We start from the raw sequence: 21,009 nt of genomic DNA, 5'->3' as shown, positions 1-21,009 counted from the left end.
GAGGCACTTCGGGTCTGATGTGAATGACACTATAAGTTAACAAGGGCGCGGAATGGAAACGGCCTCCGTTCCACGCCGCTTTGCAGCACTTCCGCTTGCGGTGTGAACCAGGCATTAGTTTCCCGCCAGGTTTAACAGAGTAGTTTAGAAGGGACATAGAGGATTAAAAATTCTATGGATTTATTGATTTGAAGTAATGTAAAGAGTTTATTCAAATTTTTTTATGCTGATTATCTAAATAAATGTTCATGTTGCCCTAATGTACTAGATTCTTCCTAGGTTTCATCAAGCAAAATAAACATCAACAGTAGGAAAGTAACGGAAGAAAAAAAAATATCCCAAAGTGTAACATTTTTTCCTTTATTATGCATTGTTTGGTGGTTTTAACTTATTCTCTGAAACAACTTTTGGCGCGGAAAATACTGTAATAGGTAATCCAGTTTATTTCTATGTCTATGAAGTCTATGAAACTTCTTAGAGCGAGCAGGTACTTCCTGTTTGAAACATCCGAGGGGAGGGGTCTCTCAGTCCAGTTCTCATATACAGACAATGGGTTGTCTACATATATAATTAATCCCTCTGCCTTTCCATCTATTCTTAAAGGGATAATTAAGGAAACCATTTAAGCCAAACCAGTTTGAATTATTCCAATTTACAAGCTGTTGCTGTTAGAAGCTTGAAGAACGCCTGAACCTGGCATTGCTTGCCACAAAACAGTCTGTTGTCCGTGTTTTTTCCCCTCTAGCCTAGAAAAGCATTCCTACTTTTCAGACACATTCAGAGAAAGCCCCCCACAGCTTTCTGAGGGGATTACTGGTAAATCCCTACGAGCTCCAGATGTTTTCCCAAGTAGAACACAGCAAGGAGACATCACCCAATCCCTGTAAACATCTGTCAGACAAAAGCCCCCACCGCTGAGGACAGCACAGAAGCTTACAGAGAGGAAAGTAGCTCGACTAGTCAGATTTTTCACTCTGTTGGGTCTGTTTGTTCATGTTGAGCTAAGTGGTTTTGCTGCGCATCTTGTGTGCCGGCTCATGCTAAGCCTCAAAGTCGACAAGTATTCTCCCCGACTGCAGTATTGAGGCTTCAAATGGATGAGGAGGCTCTGAGGGCAGGACTGTGCTTTTAGGAGGATTAGAACCTTTAAGTATCTCAAAAGCAGGAGTCTCTCTTGTCAGATCAACAGAGAGGCTGAAAAAATTCACATTTTAGAAGTCTTTAAGGTCTTCATTAATTTTCTCTCTGAGTATGGTCACTGGCTGAGCTACAGTTTATGCTTGAAGCTTACGTGAGACATAAACTGCAGTTTTTGCAGAGTCCCGGTCCTGAGTGGGAGATCACAGTCCCCTGACATGTTAGTGTGCATTTGCGGGATGTGAACATGGCTGTAACACGGCAGCTCCCACACATGCCCTTCTGGTCTGGGCAGAAGAAAAGCGTGAGCGTTGTCTGGATCAGTGAACTCTCCCAGCTCAGGGAGACAGCAGGAGTTGGGAAGAGTCTTCAGTGGGGCCACCAGGGACATTTCTGATGAGAGACGGAACGAACGACTGAGCATTTACTCAACTGGAAAAAACATTTTATTTTTTGCTTGTCCCCTTTTATTTTTCACTCTTTGGTCTGCAGAGAGCCTGAGCCTCGTTTTCCCAGAGATCTCAGATTCATGCTGAAGGGTCGTTGGGGTCCTCAGTCTTGCAGGCCTCCTGGTGCTGCTCCTCACCAGCTCTTGCTTAAGCCTCCTGGATGTCTGGGTTCAGAGATGGTTCCTATAGTTGAGCAGCATGGACAGATCCTGGTCCGGTGGCTCAATGAGCCCTCTGTGGTTATGCCGGCTCTCACATGTAGATCTTGGTCATTTCAGCCTGCCATAAAGACAGAGAGCACAGCAGTGCAGTGCCAAACTGTCTGTCAAGTTGGTGTTTATGCTTCCTTCTTTCCTTGAGTCTTGACTCGGTCCAGATTTATAGAACACATTCAGACTCATTCAATCTCAAAACATCAAGATATTTGCTCATCTGTTCCAGGGGTGCCAAATATGTGAATGTGCACAGCAAAATCAGTAGTGTTAATTTAACTCCCATAGAGTCAATTTTAACACTTTTAAAGTGTTTATATAATTCTCACCAGCCCGGTGTTAAAATTACACTATAGAAAGTGTAACTTTTTTAACTCTATAGTAGTGTTAGATAACTGACAATCTCAGTGTTGTTTTTGACACCTTGACAGTGTTTTTTTTAACACTAAACTGTGTCAATAATGTACTCTTTATGTGAGTTGAATTTCAATCATTGATTTACTTGTACATAACAATACAATTTGATGTTAATCCTGTTCATGTATGAACAAACTGTGATTTCCTAGCACATTCTAATTTTTTACTGTACAATTTCAGATGGAATGTCATCTACAAGTCATGCCTCACATAACCTCAAAGATAATTTGAATAGTAGAAGTAGGATATGAAGATATTCATATCGTTCCTTTGTATTAAGCATTGCCTCTTTTTTATTTTTGACATGCTCAAACTGCCAAACAGCATGGATGTGACTTGTGCTCACAGCTCCCTCACTTATGGTGACCGATTTCCCACTTCCCATGAGTCTTAGGAGCTGAAGGTGGGGCTAGGTCCCAGATTGCCACAATACAAATAACCATCTGCAGTTGAAGTGAACCTTTTTGTGATCATACAGAAGACATGTAGAAGCAGCTACATGTTCATCTTTTCCCTTCTTGTCCACAGCTGGGTTGAAGGTTCAGCGGTTTGAGAAAAAGTGTCAAAATATGTTATGATATGAAAGAAATAATTTAACATTTAGCAGGCTTTTTTAAGCTCTTTTTTTGAAACAACTCTGTCAGCCAGTGTTACTGGAAACAGTATTTGAAGCTCCGCCTCCAATACTGCTTTAACTCAGGGGGTGTTAAAAACAGCACCAACATCAACACTTATCAACTCAAAATACTTAACACTGGAAAAATCAACACAGATTAACACTATAGATTTTGCTGTGTGTGGAAGGCGTGTGGGTAGATTGCAGGTAAAAAAAAAAGACAGCCAGCCAATCATCATCTTGGCCATCAAGTACATCACTTGATTGACATGCAGAACAGCCAATTGAACAAGGGCTGATGCATGTCACTGCACTTGCATGTTCCCACTAGACTGAGCACTCCAGGTATGAACTTTCTCCTCCTCCTAAACCTCAGAAAGTGTGAAAGTTCAGCATCAGACTCCAAACCGTGAATGTAGTGGCTAGTTCACCTCTTTTTCTTGGCTGGTCCAAGGTCAGTCACTCAAAAAGAACCTCAAACAGAACGCACACGGGACATTTCTGTTGTCAGTACACCGTGCACAACATGACAGCTTCAAACATATTTTTTAACATATTTGTTAATTTCACACAGTCATCTGAATGTGTTAATTTATTTCACAATGCATGGCTTCATTCACTTTAAAATCTACTTTCTGAGTATTGAAGTACATCGTATATCATATTACTTTAAGTAGAACTTTTGGAGCTGCTTGTTTTCCCATAAAGTGTGAGCACTCCTGATCTCTGCTTTTGAGCTGCTGAAAGTGTGTTTCAGCAAAGTCCAGTAAAGTTGACTCAAGTGGACCTTCTTGCCTCCTCTCAAACTGAAACTTTAGCCCAGTGAAGGGGAGGGATGAGGAGGAGGGGGGTCAGACCAAAGTGCATATCAAAGAGAAGCAGCCATCTGTCAGTGCAGGCAGCAAACAGCTGCTACAGGAGATGCAAGATGTCTGAAGAAAGACAGACGAGATGAAAGGTGACAGGAAGCAGACTCCCTCCTTTTCTAGCCCTCCTGCAAGAGAAGAAGTTGACCAGAAGACTGCTGTGATGTCAGCCTGTCTCCAGATGCCAGCTCCTCTCTCATCTCCTTGCCTCCTCCATCCTCTGTCTCCTCCTTTTTGCCATGATCCTGGAGATCCTTTACTTGTTTTTTTTTTTTTTTAATTCCAGTTCTGTTGCCATTAAGCAGACATTTCTTTTGTATGAAATTAAATGAGGTTAACAGTTTCTTCTGCAATAGTCAAACAATACTTAATACATGATGTGCCAATTATGACAAGGTTATTATGACAATATTTAGGTTTTTAAACCTAAATATTACATTTAGTCAATTATTTAGCATTAGTAATTGACCTGCTGGAGTAAAGTAGATACAAATCTCTCTGCTCATTTGCTCACATAAATGAGAATGTGGATTGTGTTAAATAAATGTTAAGGAAATGAGCACAGGGCCTTGTGTTAATTAGTGTAGCAGCGTAAGCCTCGTTACATCAGATCTTCTTCTCTCCCTACTTAGCACAGCTTATTCCCCTTTGTGCTTTTATCCCCCAGCATTGTTAATTTGAAAGAAAAAAACAGTCTGTTTCAAAATAGAGCGCTGCTGCACACTAGCTTAAATCATTAAGCCCATTTTCTGCCAGCTTAGAGCTGCTGAAATGCCCGTAATAAGGGAGAGCGAGGATGCTTCTGACTGCTCTCTTTCTCTCTGCAGAATGTCATGTGTGACATTGGTCAGTGTAACACAGTAATGGCCTTAATTCTGTAATCACTTTAATATGTGGAGATTGCTTCAGGACATGTCAAGGGCAGAGACCGATTTATGAAGTTGGATTTGTTACAAACACATTGTCTGTCTATAAAAAGGTTTTGTATTTTTTAAAGAAGTTTGTGTGTCTGTAAAACTGTAGAAAAAAAAAGCCATCCATTGAAATGCTTTGTGTGTGTTTGAAATACCATCCTTACATACAAGCATCCGCACTGATCTACAAGTTACACGAACAACTCTTTTGCTTTTCAATAAATCAACCAATCAGCAGCATTTCACTGTCTCCCCATCAGTGTGCTGCCTGGACCAGCCAATCAAATGCTTGATATCATGCCAGGACAACAAAAAGAAAAAAAGAAAAAAAAAACATTTTCTTCATTTAATATAAAGAAGACAAGACAAAATGTTTGACGATACCTGGAATATGGTAATTGTTGTATTTTATTGTGACATTGCAACTAAAAAAGTAGTGTTTAGGAATTTAATTTCAGGAAATTCTTGTGGCTCACTATCTTACAAAAAGTATTCACTCACCTGCCTTGACTCACACATGAACTGAAGTACCATCCCATTCCTAACCCATAGAGGACAATATGAAGCTGGTCCACCTTTAGCAGCTATTCCAGCTTCAACTCTTCTGGAAGACTGTCCAAAGGTTGAGGAGAGTTTCTAGGAATTCTGAATCATTCTTGTTCAGGTCACACTGATGCTGGAGAAGGTCTGGCTCTCAGTCTCTGCTGTAATTCATCCCAAAGGTGTTCTATGGGGTTCAGGTCAGTCCAGTCCAGACTCTGTCCTCCATGTCTGTATGGACCTTGCTTTGTGCTCTGGTCACAGTCATGTTGGAAGAGGAAGGCCCGCTCCAAACTGTTCCTACGAGGTTAGGAGAATGGAATTGTCCAAAATGTTTCATTCAAAGTTCCTTTCACTGGAACTAAACCAATGCAGTCTGAAATGTCCCGTTCTCCTGCAGCCTCCAAACCCAGACTGGTCCATCAGATTTCCAGATGGAAAAGTGTGATTCCTCCCTCTAAAAAAGGCTGCTCTGTCCAGTGACGGCGGGCTTCACTCCACTGCTTCCACGCTTTGTATTACACTTGATGATGTGTCTGGATGCAGCTGCTGCCATGGAAACCCATTCCATGAAGCTCTCTGTGTACTCAGACTGATCTGAAGGTCACATGAAGGTTAGAGCTCTGTAGTGATTGACTGTAGAAAGTCTACGACCTTTTTGACCTTCATCATCCTCTGACCTCTCTCCATCAGTTTACGTGGTCGACCACTTGTTTCGGAGTTGCTGTTGTTCCAAACTCTTCCATGTTGTTCTGATAGAGCTGACAGTTGACTGGAATATTCAGGACATTTCATGAGTGGATCTGTTGTACAGGTGTCATCCTCTGACAGTTCCTCTCTGGAATTCACTGAGATCCTGAGAGAGGATCATTCTTTCACTGATGTTTGGAACAACAGTCTGTATGTCTGAGGATTTATACACCTGTGATCAGGACAGGTGATTAGGACACCTGAATCTGATCATCTGGATGGGTGAGTGAATACTTTTGGTAATATCGTGCATCCTCCGCCCTATTGTTTTTGCCTTGTACTTGTTTTTGTGATCAGTTGATCCAACCATCACGCGGTTGGGTGACAGTAAAAATGATGCAGCAATCATCTTTGTTGCAACAATTTTTTTGAAGGCCTTTCGTTTGATTATCGTGTAAAACATCTGGCAGTTTGTCAGGATGAGGCCAGATAAAAGTCTTTACTTCTTCACAAAAGTAAAATAAATCTTTTTTTTTTGTTTTCCCATCAAGACAGCCTTATGGATGGAGCTGTGTTCGTGTCTAACTTTCTAAAACAAACATGAAAACGACAGTCAAACTGAGGAGTCTGGTCAGACGATGTGTTGTGAAGGTATTGGAAGGATGAAATACTGACCTAACAAACCAAAGCTATGCTGTTTAGAGTGCAGTGATTAAAAAGTGAAAGGGGCAGTGAGGTTAAACTTGATTAAGTATGAATTTGTTGAGAAGCAAAAGAACTGTACATGTAAGTTGGGTTTTGTCATTGTAGATCAGTGCACGTACTCGCATGTGCACATGACGTCTCTGTCAGGAGGCTGCTCGCCGTCTCTCCCTCTGGTCGCCCACGTGCACAGTCTCCAGAATACTAACCACTTCCTGTTTACCACTCCATGTGTCCAGTACACCTGCAGCCGCTCTCAAGAGTCCCACAGCTGTTGCCCATCTCCTATCACTCACCACACTACTTAACCCAAGCTCCAAGCTAAGCGTGAAGTATTGAGCCGCTAGCCTTTACTGAGCGTGTTTCCAGCAGTCTGATTCTTCTTGTCTCGACCCAGTTCTGATCCTGTTTGCTCCCCTGCTAGCCGCCTGCCTCGACTCCTGCCTGTCCCTGACCATCGTCTCCGCCAGCCTCTGACAAACCATCGCCGTATCTGACCACCGCTACCTCTCCCACCACATCGCTGAGCATAAATAAAAACACTGCAGATGGATCAGAACGCCTCTGATTCTGTGTTACAGTCTCACACACAGACAAAGAAGTTTTATGGATTTACATTTTTCTTTCTACAGTTACAAAAACAATATTACAGACACACACATTTGCTATTAAAAAAAATATTTTTTTGGATGGACGCTTTATTTTCTACGGATTGGAAATCTCTTATTCCAAGTATAAAACCTTTTTATGGATGAACAATGCTATGAAAGAAATGCAACTTCACAGAGCTCATGAACAGTGATTACTGTAGCTGGACATCAGAGCATGGATGAAAAGGAAAAAGAGGAAGATACGTGGATGTTTCTCTTTTCTGTGGATGACTGTCAGGGACATCTGGGTGTAGGTGGAGACTTAACTGTGGCTCCACACAAGTGATGACATGAAAGACAGACGTCTAAAAGGGGGTCAAAGCCAGAGAAAAAACTGCTGTCTTCACTTCTGGTCCCTACAGCTCGTTAGATTGACAAGCTGCCAGCATGGACAGCTCCCAGCACGAGGAACACAAACGCACACACTCCAAAGTTTCCCCGGCCATCTGCCTCCTCCTGCTTCTTCTCAGTACCACGGCTTTGATTTCACATTTAAAATACAAACAGAGGCTTGTTACAGACAGTGTGTGCGAGTGCAAATGTCAGCTCTGCATCTTCACTGCAACATCTGATGTGTTTGAGCAGCCCAGACGGCAGAGATTAGGAGTCACGGTGGAGAGGAAGAGCTGAAATGAGCTGGAGCTAAAGTCTCAGGCATCACTCACTCCCAAGCAGACACACTTTCTATGGAAGTCATCAGAATCAGAAAAGTTCTTTTTGTTGGCATTTGCTTATTCGTTTACTCTACACTGACTTGTTAACGAATTAAGAAGAAAGAAAAAGTGGCCAACAAAATGTGTGTACAAATAAAGAAAAACAAATGCATTAGGTTTAACTTTTCTTCAAAAAAAATGTTCAACATTTTAAACTTTGAAGCCTATTGACAAAAAAAAAAGAAAGTGTGTTACCATTATAGAACTGAAGCTTTACATCACAAATGCCAAAGTAGAAAATAATCTTATTTTATATAACAGCAAAATTGACACCTAGGATTATACCACACATTTAGTTCTGTTGTAGAAACCTCAAACAGGAACTTCAAAACCTTTTTCTCTTTTGAAGACCCACCCTGAGGAAATAAGTGTTTTTGTCACATTTTTCTGATCATGGAATACATATAAAAAGAAAACCAAGCGTAATATTTCATTTCTAAGTTCTGATATTCAAATCGTTATGAACCTGGAGCAGACAAAATAAATCTGTTTTAAAAAGATTGTATTTGTGATGGAGAAAATATGCTGGGCGGGCCACAAGCTCCCTGCTCTGCTCCATTCTGATTCATCCACTTACAGATAGGGTTTGGCACCGACTGGGTTTTATGTGGTTCCGGTGCCAAAGTGGTTCTTTGGTTTCGGTTTCGCTTCCTAACCCGTACCAATTTTGGTGCATCAGTAATAAAAAATATTGTCTACATCTTCCCAGATCAACACATTTTAATTCCCAAGACATACTGACGCATGGTTAAAACCTCAATATCAAAGGTTGCCGTTTTGAGTGTTGTTTTTTAATGTCCTGGCTGTTCCCATTATATCAGAGCTCAGCAACCTCCGAGCCGCCACTGTTTCGTCGTGCAGCAAATTTGCTGCTTGCCACCTGTCAAACGTGATCCTGAGCAAATCTGAGGGGTTACCAGGCAGAATGATTGGCTGGAACTTCAAAGTACTGAACAGAGTAGAAGTAATTGACATGTCCGAAGACAAATAGACCTTCACTGAAACTAAGCACCGAAATATGGAACCATTTGCAGCAGCTTCTTTAGGTTTCGGTAGAACCGCATAAATCATAGCGGTTCCTACTTGGAACGGAGTGCCCAACCCTAATCACAGACAAACAGCTCCATGAACGTCTTTGTTTTCCTCGTCTGAGCTGGAATCTGGATCAGAACTGTACGGCTGGATAGATCTGGTATTACTCACCATTTTTGTTGACGTCAGGTCGGGGGTGTGAGGGGCTGTTATTTCCTGGTGGAGAAAGGGAACAGACTATTTCCTGGTGGAGATTGGCAACACATTGGCAACTATTTTCTTGTGGAGAAAGGGAGCGATAAATAAGAGGAACTGGTTTGAAAATGGATTATTGAGCAAATGCAGAAAAGGAATTTTGATCTGGAGATTGATGATGCTTCAAAGAGAACAGAGCCGTTCACAGCCAGGGATAACCAGAACAATGTTCTCATCATTTCAATAAATCCTGAAATGTTCCTCTGTTGTTGTCTACATTTTTGACCGAGTTTCACCACAAAATGAACCCATTAGCCATCATCATTTTGTCTGTCCCAAATTTTGGGGATAAACGTCCAGGCTGCACTGTATGTACATCAATATTTTTAAAAGTGAATGCTTTTTTAATGGGTGACACACTGGCGAGGACGACTCTAAGATGACATCATGCCTTTCACCCTAAGGAGTGAAGGGCGGAGCCTCATAGATCAGGTTGTTTTTCCTCCGGGTATGAAAAGAGTTTACAAAAAATACTCAGATTTCATAAATCATTTGTTTTTTAGGGTTCCAAAGGTGATACATAATCATATATCTGGATATAGTTTACTCTGAAAGACCTAAGAAAATCATGGTATGACCCCTTTAAACAAATGAATACTTAATTTGGAATCAGAGAACATGTTCCTCAGGCTTGAAGAAACTTTCTCATAATGTTTGTCTGTTATTTTGTTCAAAACCTGCAACTTGGAAAAACCCTTTTTTGCAGTAGTTAGGATTTTAGTCATAAATAAACTGAATGAAAGAAAAAACCCAAACTACATACTTAAATTCCATTAAAATAATCCATGCACACATGGTTGCAATAAAAAGACATTCTGACAGATGATAAAAAACTGCCCTGCTTTCACTAATGAATTTTAACAATTTATTGTTTTGTGCTGATACATGTAATGTTGCAGTAGATTAGTTAATGGTTAAATAATTGGGTCAGGGAATCAATGTGACCATATGATATTACTTTGAACCATTTATTTGTTGTAGGGATTTCAGTTCTATCAAATTGAAATGAGCTGTGTAATAACTTAAGTGAATGAGTTGAACTGTGTTTTCTTTTTTTGTTTGTTTTAGTGAGTTTTGCTCTTAACTCATCCAGTGGCTTGAATTGTAGCTTTTGTTTAACAGATTTGGATATTTTCTTAATTATACAAAATTATACAACTTAATGAAGCTTGGAAAGCTACAGCCTATTAAACAGAGGTGGGGACTCGAGTCACATGACTTGGACTCGAGTCAGACTCGAGTCATGAATTTGATGACTTTAGACTCGACTTGGACTTTCCTACCTCTGACTCGTGACTTGACTCGGACTTTGATATACATAACTTGTGACTTGACTCGGACTTTAGCCCTCTGACTCGGAAAGACTTGCTATTTTTCCCCCCAAATCCACGGATTATAAAGTATATTATAAAGTATATCGAGAAAAAGCCGCGCCACGGTCCTCTGTCTGTGTATGTGTACATCCGTGTGTGTCGGCCCAACATCCAATCAAATTAGAGCCACGTTTGATTGATGTGACAGCCCAACCAATCAAATTGCAGAAAAACAAAGCCCCGCCTCCCCTTTAAAAGCGGGAGTTCCTGTTTGCCGGTGTTTTTTAGTTCTAGCATAAAAGTTTATAGATCGTCAACAACAAACAGTTTGCAGTTCGCAGAACATGTGGATATAAGGATTACTCAAAGAGATTCAACAACAACCAACTTCATCTGACTGTAGGAGCAGCAAAATCAAGTAAGTTCTGAGTGAAAGCTGGCGCTAGCTTAGCGGCTAACCGCTAGCTGCAGTAAAATGAATGGGACTGTAAACTGTTAGCGGTACATTGTGACACCGTGCAGCTCGGTATAATCAAAGAGTGACAACAGGTGATTTTGACATTTCCACCGCTCAGATCTTTACCTGGGATATGGGCGGGACGCGAGTGATCATAGCGGGACAGCAGTGCTGCTGGGACCCGAGCTCGGTTGTTTTCTGATAGAAATCCAGCAAACGTATTATAGAATTCACAGAGATGCTGCATGAGGGTTCTTTCTTTCCCTATTTTTCGGTTTACCACTGTTGCTGCTTTAATGCTTTGTGGTGTGTTTCAGAGAAAAAAGCATCCTCTTTCTCTGGGGGTCACATTCCCTCTTGAATATTTGCTGTTCCTTCCTTTTTCATTGACAAAATATTTACTTTTTCTGCTTTGAGAGTTTTTAGTTTGCATGTCTTTATTTTAGTGTTTCACCTGCTATCATGAGATGTGTACTTCTGATAAAAAAGATTTGTCCACCATGAATACAATTTATTTCATTCTAATGAATTTAATCATGAATATACTCATAATCTCTGTATTCAGAGTATTTCCTGTTCAAGTACAGCGTGAACAAAGTAAGATTTTGTGCATAGCTTTGCAATATATATTTATACATAAAATTTCACGTGAATAGTCACTTTCAAAATATATGTACCAATATATACATGCATACACCACATTTAGTTTTACACTAGGCATTTTTGTTTTGAATTCTACTTTTCTGTTTTGAACACAGAATTTAACTTAACTCCTGTTAACTTAATGTGAGATATTTTGACAGTAAGTTGACAGAAATTTTGTACTGAATACAAAAAAAAAAAAGTTTTCCAAACAACAAAAAATAATTTCACAACAGAAATGTTAAACATAAACCTAGATGTACGATTCATATATTTTGTTTTGTTTTTTGGAGTCAAACTAAACCACTCTGCATTTTATGTTCTTCCTCAGTTCTTCTTCTTTTATCCGCTCTGTTTATAAAAAAACGTGCAGATATGAAACAGAATCATAAGTTGATAATTATAGTGGTTTATTAATTTAGACTAAAAGAGTCAGTACCTCATCACCCACAGGCTTAAGTGCACATCACTGGTCTGTAGTGAGGGGATTTAAAGGGACCATACCATGAAAAAACAACTTTTTGAGCTTTTAAGTGTATTTTAATGTTCATTCCTCACATAAAGAACTCCAAAGTGGTATTTTGATTCACTCATGCATTTCTGAGTACCATAAATCCTCTACAAACTGCGCTGTTAGCAGCAGCCCCTCCCATACCCACGAAAACGAGCGTCTCCTCATGATCTGATGTCACAGAGTGAGACCGCCCCTTTTAGGAAGCGTATGCTCTGATAGCTCCGCCCCCAGTCTAACACCAACGCCGAATTTCTCCACAGAGCTAATGATGATCGGCAAAAAACACTTTCATTTTAGATGCAGAATATTGTATATCTTCCTGTTGTGTCTTGAATAAATTCCAGCTCAAACAGTTTGTTACTTTAGATGCGGGGCTCCTTTAAGACCCCCCATTGGGCACAGTCTTGAGTGTATTTTTGTTGTGAAGAAGTGTAGCGATGGCCGGGCCTACTAAGGGCAGATATATGGTATGTGCATCCATCTTTGAAAAAAAATTGATATTTATTTTTGAAGGAAAAAACGAATACACACTGCTGGCTCTAGAATGAAATCAAATGGGCGGCAGCCACACGCAGCAGCAGGCGGAGCCTCAGGAATTTAGTTGTTTTACTTCCGGATAGGACAAAAACTAAAGAAAATAACTGGTAGTATTTCATAAATGTGTTTTTTAGTGTTCCAAAGGTAATATATGATCATATATATGGATATAGTTCACTCTGAAAGGCTTAAGAAAATCATGGTATGACCCCTTAAATATCCAGACTACCCTGGTTCCCTGCTGTCTCCATCTTACCACATTTCAAATGTGGTAAACTGCGTTTTTGTTATAGATAAATTATTTTGGATTTTTGAAGTGGAGATGCATCAACTCAGTGGGAATTTAGCTAAAATGCTTGCAAAATACAGTTCATAAAAGCACACATGATCTGTGTAATTAATATTACATTGTTTTATAAATGACTTGAAATGACTTGAAACATTAATAGTAGGACTTGTGACTCGACTTGAGACTTGTTGGTGATGACTTGTGACTCGACTTGGGACTTGAGTGCTTTTGACTTGGGACTTGACTCGGACTTGAGGACAAAGACTTGGGACTTGACTCGGACTTGCAAAATGATGACTTGGTCCCACCTCTGCTATTAAAAGATTCCTCTGATCCTCTTCTGATCTATTTTACGTGCTCCCAATATTCTACTGGTTGATCTATCAGAGTGAAGCGTTGCAGGCATCTTGTGGCCTGCGGATTGTAGATTTTATATCATAAAAACAATCTTTTTCAAACAGGATTTTTTCTTCTGCTCCTGAATCACAACCACTTAACCCTTGAGCACTATCGCTGGGGGATTTTCACCCGGGCAAATGTGTTTACATGATTTTCAATGTTGCATTTTTAAAAGTGCCCTTGTAAAAGTCTCACATGTCCCAGGAATGGGTGGACCAAAGGCAAATTTACAGTATCATTTTTATTTTTTAAGGATTTTTTTGTTCTCAAGTTCCCAGTTTTTTAGTAATTTTTAAGCATGTTTTTAGGATCTTCCTATGTTTTTATCTTCTATTTTTTACATAAACCACAGTTGAAAATCAAAGAAAACTACTCTAATTTATCATCTGTTGTCTTATTTTGATCTATTTTTTAATGAGAGACACTTTTCATTGGGTATATTATATAGGGTAAATACTGTATTACCCGACAAAATTGATGGAATAACATATACAGCTGAAGTGTTCTAGAGTTAAATAAAACAAATAGATGAATTTTTATACTTAATTTTCTTTAGATATATCCTTATCATCAGAAAAATGTGACAAGAACATGTAAAAACACAATTTTCATTGGAGTGGGTCTGTAGGACTTCAGACCCCCAGAGAGCGGTTGACCCCTGACCTCTCCACCAGCATGCAGTAAGGACCGCAGCAGTTCTTTTGAGCATGAACATGTGTCTTCTGGAGATCAAACTTTGGTCTGGCACACGGATAGACTCCATTTAATAGTCTAAGCACACAGACACTCACACAGACACACACATCCCCCATCTAGAGAAATAAAACAGGGCTGAGAATTGGCCTGAAATTTGTCTCTGCGGATCTGGCGGCAGAGGCAGGCGGGATGCAGCGGCCGTTATGTGAGGCATCTTTTATTAATTGCTGTGGTGCTTAGACTGCAAGTTTCTCCATGATCATTAATGCATGCATGGTATAACGTATTTACATGTCCTCATGCATTAAACATGTGCAGCTTTAGTGTTGTGGAGGACCCCTCTGCCCACAGGTCCGATGTATTCTCTGTGTGTGAGCTGATTTGCATTCAGCCACACTGTAAAACCAACTTGCTTCCAGACCCCTGTGCATCTGCAGAAAGCCAATGGAGCATCAGACAGCAAACAACAATCTCCACTCGGGCTGCCGGGGTCTGGCTCTCAGACAGAGGCCGACAGGGCTCACGGTTAGGGAGAGGTTATGAGCAGGACTGATGGGGTACTGATGGAGCCTGGGATGGAAATGGATTCCACAAAGTCCAAACTCTTCGGACATGTGAGAGAGGATTACAGGAGAGGGTCGAGTAAAGCTGTCCGACTTTCAGCAAGCAAACATTTTCTCATTCAGTCGCCAGCAGGCGAGCTGATTGATCATGTCAAAGCACAGTTCCCCGTCGACCGATTCATCTTCACGATCGATTGACCACTGAGCTCAGTCACATCCCTTCTGCCTGTGTCCACAAAGTGCAGCTCATAAAACACTTTTTCTGTAATGGAGCTCTTATCTTCCATGTTGATCTGTTTATTTGCTGTGCTGGTAGGCCTCACTTTATTATTTTCAGTTCAAACTCAGCAGATTTGCCTGATGTTGGTCCCAGTCACCTGCATCTGTCTTCGAAGAGTGTCTGGATTTATTTTTGAATCCCTGTTTTTGCCGATCGTTGTGTATTATCATCCCAGATAATTGCTGACGGAGGTGCACATCAAAAAATCCTGGTTGGATACTTAGAAATGATTAAGTCATAGGTCACTGGTCACTGGCGTCACTGGTGATGCCTCACCAGTGACGCCAGTGACCAGTGACGCTTAAACACAAAATCTTTGACATACTGTAACTTTTCAATCGTTAACACAATAATTCCAGTAGAGTTATCGTGTTAACGGTAATTAGCCACTTTTCTCCTTCACAATCTACTGGAATTATTGTGTAAACGTTTGAAAAGTTACAGTGGATAAAATAACAAACTCCAGTGTTAAAGGGTTAATAAACTGCTACATCTCTGGTACTTACAGAGAAGGCTGGTATTAGCTGCACGCCTGTGTGTATATGCAGAATGAAAAAAGAATAAAAATAAAGTCCTATCAGCTGTCACACACACCAGGGTGTGAAATTTGTTGTCTGCATTGGACCGACTCCCAAGGGCAGGTGTCTGCAACCTTTAACACTGAAAGAGCCATTTGGTCTAGTTTTTTACAGATCAGAACCCAACGAGAGCCACAAAGTCTCACTTTTTTTGTCAAAAAATGTACAACATTTATGCTTTTTTGACAGTAAAACATTGATTTGTAAATGTAACTTAAAAACTACCCTAATTAAATTACAAGACTGCCTATGTTTATTCTTATACAACATTTATAACTTCTTTTACTTTTGACAGCAGGACACACTAGTGTCTTTCAAAATAAAAACCTCCCTGTTTAAAAAAAATCCTCCTGCTGCACCAGGTTAACTTTTATCATTAGGATTCTGGTGTGCCACAACCTTTTTTTTTCTTTTACTCTCAGATATAAACAACATTTTAGTAGAATCTATTTATTAAAAAAAAAATACTGGAGCTGCTGAACATGATAACGTCAAACTTCTGGGATCAATCATACAATTCCACTGCAATACTTTATTTCAACCTGTAGAGAGGAGCACACAGACCGGTTTTGACTGCATTTTCAGGAATTAAACAATTGTAGTTTAATTTGTCAAAAATTTGGCAAAAAGCAACAGACAGCACTTTTAAAGCCCCATTTATAGAAGTCAACAGACAAAAAAGTTGATTTAGGGTTTGGTTACCTTTTAAAGTTTAAGAGCCACAATAAAGGGACAAAAGTGCCACATGTGGCTCCGGAGCCACAGGTTGCAAACCCCTGTCCTGGGGGAGTGGTGAGCTGCAAACACAGGTGTGCTCAGGAACTGTTTGATGGTTTAACCTCCAATCCGACCCCTTAATGCTGAGTGTCAGTCCGGGAGGCTCTGGGCCCTTTTTTCAGTCTTTGGTTTGCCTTAATAATGGATTTAAATACACAACCTTTTAGTCAGAGGGCAGACACTCCCAAAATGCCACTCAGATAGAATATTCCTGGAAGTACAAAAAAAAGTCTTGCATTTGTAAAAAGTATGGGAACCTGCTGATTTTCAGTGTAAACCACAATGTTTAGTTTGACAAACTCGACTCTTCAGGGTAAACATTCATGAATTCTGAGTTCCACACATCAAAAGACGGAAGACATTCTATCGCCCGCCTCATCGAGCATGAATGATTAAAATAACAGGATTTCAGAGAAACAAGCAGCGTTCTGTGGGCAGACGTGCTGGCAGCGTCTCCTGACTGCATCTCTGAAGCTCACTAATGGGCCAAACAGCGCAAAGCTCTTTTTAACCAAAGCGCTTAGATGTGAAATCACAAAAGCACCGTACTGATACGAGGCATTGCTTTCATGTCGTGATGGTGAACGGAGATATGAAGATTATTAAATTATCCATTGCCTCAGTTTTTTCTTGGGAGATAAAACAGTTTTGCTGGAGAAAGGTAGTGATAGTCTAGTTTTGATAATGACAGAGGTGACATCATTACTTCCTCTTGACTCTGGAGAAATTCTGCTAATTTATTTGGTGAAACCTAAGTGTTACTGATGTTACTGTGTTTCTAGTGGCCATATTTAATTCAGTTCACTGATAAAGTGGTAATCTGGGTTGTCTCTAGGCTTCATATGATAGAAAGTTTGACACTGTGACCCTAAAGTTCAAATCAAAAACAATCAAAAACATTTTAAACATTACAACAGCGATTCAAACAGTAAAAAATAGCAATAAATACAGAGTTACATTTTAGAAAACACAATTCCAGAACAAAAATGTAAAAATAAAAAAAAGTAAAACAGTAAAAAAAAGTGATTTATAGCAAACACTACTGATATGATGATGATGTTAATCCTTAATTTCAGTTTAAAAGTTTTTTGACATGAAGCAATACTAAATACCATCATCACTGATCAGCGATGTCCAACAGTATTTACTAGGGATACAACAATACAGTTTGCTCACAATTTGAAACGAGGGTCGCGGTTTGATACGTACCTCGACACGAGGGTTACGGTTCGATACGTAGCTTGACACGAGGGTCACAGTTCGATACATACATTGATACGAGGGTCACGGTTCGATACGTACCTCGATACGAGGGTCCCGGTTCAATATGTACCTCGATACGAGGGTTACGGTTCGATATGTACCTCGATACGAGGTACGCGGTTCAATATGTACCTCGATACGAGGGTCGCGGTTCAATATGTACCTCGATACGAGGGTCGCGGTTCGATATGTACCTCGATACGACGGTCGCGGTTCGATACGTACCTCGATACGAGTGTCGTGTTTCTATACGTACCTCGATACGAGGGTCGCGGTTCGATACGTACCTCGATACGAGGGTCACGGTTCGATACGTACCTCGATAGAGTCACGGTTCGATATGTACCTCGATAGAGTCGCGGTTCGATACGTACCTCGATACGAGGGTCGCGGTTCGATACGTACCTCGATACGAGGGTTGCGGTTTCGATACGTACCTCGATACGAGGGTCACGGTTCGATACGTACCTCGATAGAGTCACGGTTCGATATGTACCTCGATAGAGTCACGGTTCGATACGTACCTTGATACGAGGGTCACGGTTTGATACGTAGCTCGACAGGAGGGTCACGGTTCGATACGTACCTCGATACGATGGTCACGGTTCGATACGTACCTCGAGACGATGGTCGCGGTTCGATACGTACCTCGAGACGAGGGTCACGGTTCGATACGTACCTCGAGACGAGGGTCACGGTTCAATACGTACCTCGAGACGAAGGTCACGGTTCGATACGTAGCTCGATAGAGTCACAGTTCGATACGTACCTCGAGACGAGGGTCCCGGTTCGATACGTACCTCGAGACGAAGGTCACGGTTCGATACGTACCTCAATAGAGTCACGGTTCGATACGTACCTCGATACGAGGGTCACGGTTCGATACGTACCTTGATACGAGGGTCGCGGTTCGATACGTACCTCGATACGAGGGTCACGGTTCGATACGTACCTCAATCCGAGGGTCGCGGTTCGATACGTACCTCGATAGGGTCACGGTTCGATAGGTACCTCGATACGATGGTCACGGTTCGATACGTACCTCGATACGAGGGTCACGGTTCAATAGCTAGCTCGATACGAGGGTTGCGGTTCGATACGTATTGAACAAAAAAAAAAAACTGAAATCCTTTTGATTCACAGATTATGATTTCTTTTACAAAGTGAAACCAGATAACAAAGAAATCAGTTTTTTTTCCAAGTGCACATCTTTCGGCACTTATTACAGAATGACACTTAAATAGAACTCTTCTAAACTTGTAAACATTAAAACTTGCGTACAATTTAATCAAATGTAAAAGTGCCTCAGTCCTCAATACTTGTAAACATGAATATAATAAACTTCAACAATCTGAGCTGTGCTCTTTAGTCTTGACATTCTGCAGTACTGCACTATTAATGTTTCAGTGTGAGGGCCGTCATATAATGAACATTTACACAGAGATACATCTCTGCTGCCTGTGAAGTCCAGCTGTACGTGGAAAGTTGTGCGTTTTTACTAAGTTGTTTTCAATCTCTTTGCGCACTTGTTCATAATGTGCAGGTATACATAGATTCTTCTGTGAAATATGGACGTGCTGGTACACTATATTGTGGGCCAACTGTTTTCATTAAATGACAAAGCCCCTCATTATCAGCCACTGAAAAAGACGGCAGAGCTTTAGCAATAAACACTCTGATGGTGTCAGATATTTTCTTGTGTTTATCTGTGATAACAATATAAGTCTTGAAATATATCTGGGATGTTTTAATTGTGTTAGTTGTTTAACTTTTAGACAGTGACGGGGCTGGGTGATGATGTCAGAAATGGGCGGTCATGTTGGACGTGTTTCCCACATGGTACGATATAGAGATGAGGCAAACCTAGCAGACATTGTACTTCTTGTTAATGCATTTCGCTCCCTGATCCTCATATTTGACGGTGAACCCTAGATGTTTTCACACCGCAGGTTTTAGTGTTGGTGGAGCATCTTTAAACATGAGCCAGAAGCTGCTCACACATTACCGCATTGGTTCTCACACAAGCGGCCATCCCCAATGAAAAGTCCACGAAAACGCACACAGAAGTCTGAAATTCTGCTCTACATGCGTTTGGAGAGACTCCCAAAAATCAGTCTCCCGAAAGGGCGCTGACGCAGCCAGTGCGAGAGCACGTTGTCGGCCAGGAAGGGGAGAGTGGGAGCAGACAGGCTCTGGAACGAAGACATGAATGCACAGACACACTAAAGGCAGCTCAGAGTGGTACTGAATAAATAAAATGCATATCGTGAAAAACGCCGTACCAAACTGTGGAACACGAATCGGTTTTATATTGAATATTGTTGCATCCCTGGTATTTACCTATTCAGGTTTCTGAAGAAAACTTTTAGAAAGGCAAAACTCATTCTGTTTTACTATCGTTTTCATTTAGTTTTCTGAAAATTACTTTTGTTTTTCAAAATATTTGTTTTCATTTTTGTTTTTTATGTTTTGGTTTTAAGAATTTTGTTTTGTTTACGAAACTGTCAAGATTTTTTTCTTATTTGTTTTCCTTTCCTTTTTAATTGTTGTTTGGATCCTTAAATGTTTTTGCATGGAGTGATTTGTCGAGAGAATACATTTTTTCATTTGAGCCTCATTAATGCATAACAGAAAAATACCTGTTGTAAGAGCATTCACACAACAAAGCCTCACTGTTGTGATGTTACATGAAACAACACCCATTTGGAAAGCAAGCTAACACAACGCAGACAAACAGCAACAAATAAGCAGTCTTCTGTCACAATCGGACACATTTTGTTAGGTTTGTTCAACGTACAATCAGGTTTTTCATTTACTTTGAGATGATCCTCATTTGACCCCATACATTAGTCTTTTGTGATACTTCATCCCGGGTTCTCCAGTGGATCTACCTCTACCTCAATCCACAATGCTAATGTTTGGTGACGTACTGAAATCTAGATCTAGCTGTGTTCTTCTTAGTCAGGCAGAAAGTGTAGCTTTTCCTGTTTTAAATTGGGTTGTTACAGAGTCCCAAGCCAAATTCTTCTCTTCTCCGTTCTCCTTCAATTAGCCCTCCAAACGGAGAGTTACGAAAAAGTAGTGTCTCATGTTTTAAACGTCACTTTCGTTTGGTTATGTCACCAAAAATCAGCGGTCCGTTAGTGTTACCGTGGAGCTTCCAGCGCTTGAATATACACAACAACAGTCTAAAAGGTCATGCTACAACAAAAAGTCATTACTTACATTTAAATGTAAACTTCTGTGGTTCAGAAACACCCACGTGAGGAAAAGCCCGTCTTGCAGTTTACCCTCGGGACAGAGGACTTTATATCCCTCTGTTTGGAGGGTCGGATTTAAAAAAAAAAACAATTTCCATACACACTTGGACTAAAAATGTCACTTCAGATGGAGGGAAAAGGAGAAGGAAAGAACTCAGACCAGGTCAAAGTCTAATTTCTTCCGATTTTACCCCTAAATATTCAGAATATCCACCTTTGGTGTCATTTAAATCAAGGAACACGCCTCA

At 40.6% G+C, this 21,009-nt stretch overlaps 1 protein-coding gene across 9 annotated transcripts in view; it reads left to right on the top strand.

The window, feature by feature from the left end:
* The window catches only part of auts2a (activator of transcription and developmental regulator AUTS2 a), a 495,300-nt gene that overhangs the window by 174,134 nt on the left and 300,157 nt on the right, over positions 1-21,009 (top strand). The window lies entirely within an intron of this gene.

This window comes from Oryzias melastigma, linkage group LG14 (genome assembly GCF_002922805.2).
Source record: "Oryzias melastigma strain HK-1 linkage group LG14, ASM292280v2, whole genome shotgun sequence".
In the NCBI taxonomy this organism is placed as follows: domain Eukaryota; kingdom Metazoa; phylum Chordata; class Actinopteri; order Beloniformes; family Adrianichthyidae; genus Oryzias; species Oryzias melastigma.
Note: the sequence above shows the minus strand (reverse complement) of the source record. Positions and strands in the feature narration are given on the sequence as shown.